The sequence below is a fragment of the Pundamilia nyererei genome, unplaced genomic scaffold, assembly GCF_000239375.1.
Source record: "Pundamilia nyererei isolate P.nyererei 1_Seehausen unplaced genomic scaffold, PunNye1.0 scaffold00057, whole genome shotgun sequence".
In the NCBI taxonomy this organism is placed as follows: domain Eukaryota; kingdom Metazoa; phylum Chordata; class Actinopteri; order Cichliformes; family Cichlidae; genus Pundamilia; species Pundamilia nyererei.
Window position 1 is genome coordinate 1,310,812 of NW_005187458.1, and position 1,012 is coordinate 1,311,823.

A 1,012-nucleotide genomic window follows, 5' to 3' on the forward strand; every position below is an offset into this window, starting at 1 on the left:
TAACGCGTTCCTGATTTTGGCATAATAACTAGTTACCGTGCTCGTTACCACAATAATAACGTAGTTACTGTAACGCGTTACTTAATAACGCGTTAGTCCCAACACTGGTATTTATACACAAGAACTCATATATATGCAAATAATTTTAAAAAAAAGTGTGAGAGAGAGGGTGAGAGAAAGAAAAAAAACAACCCACGGCTCGCGATAAGGAGCCGGCTCGCGTCGTTCACGTCAACGATCCGGCTCTAAGAGCCATTTCATTCGCGACCTACACATCACTAAAAGACAGTGATGGAAGCCGTGACTGGAGCTGCGATGTAGCCTATATAATATTTATATTGTACGAACGTGATAATTATGTATATTGTAATAACGTGATATTATATTGTTCAAACATGAAAGGTATATTGTACTAACATAATAGTATATTGTACAAACATGAAAGGTATATTGTTAGAACAATATACTTTTCTATTTTTCTTTTGCCTGGGTGGCATTATTTTTAAAAAAGTAACAAGTCGAATTTTGCAAATGTAGCGGAGTAAAAGTACAGTTTCTTCTTCACAAATGTACTCAAGTAAAAGTAAAAAGTATTGTGCAAAAAAGGTACTTTAAAAGTACATTTTTCTCAAAAACTTACTCAGGTAAATGTAACGGAGTAAATGTAACTCATTACTACCCACCTCTGCTGAAGACCACAGAGCCAGTTCACATCATTGCTTTATAGTTTGTTTTTATTAGTTGATGTAGCTGCAGTTCCTCTACCGTCCGGCAGAGGTCAGCCAGGAGACTCTCGGGTCAAAATAGCAGATAAATATGTTTACATTTCTGTGGATAATTTCCCTTTGGGTGGGTGTGGGGGTCCCGTTGGAATAGGAACGTTTAGCCAGCTGTAGTTCTGGGCCAGCCAGTCTTCCAGATTTTAGAGTAGAAAGATGCAGTTTGAAAGTTGTTGGTCAGCAGAAACAGTGAGAGCTTTTTAACTCACATAGTCGCTATATATATATATATA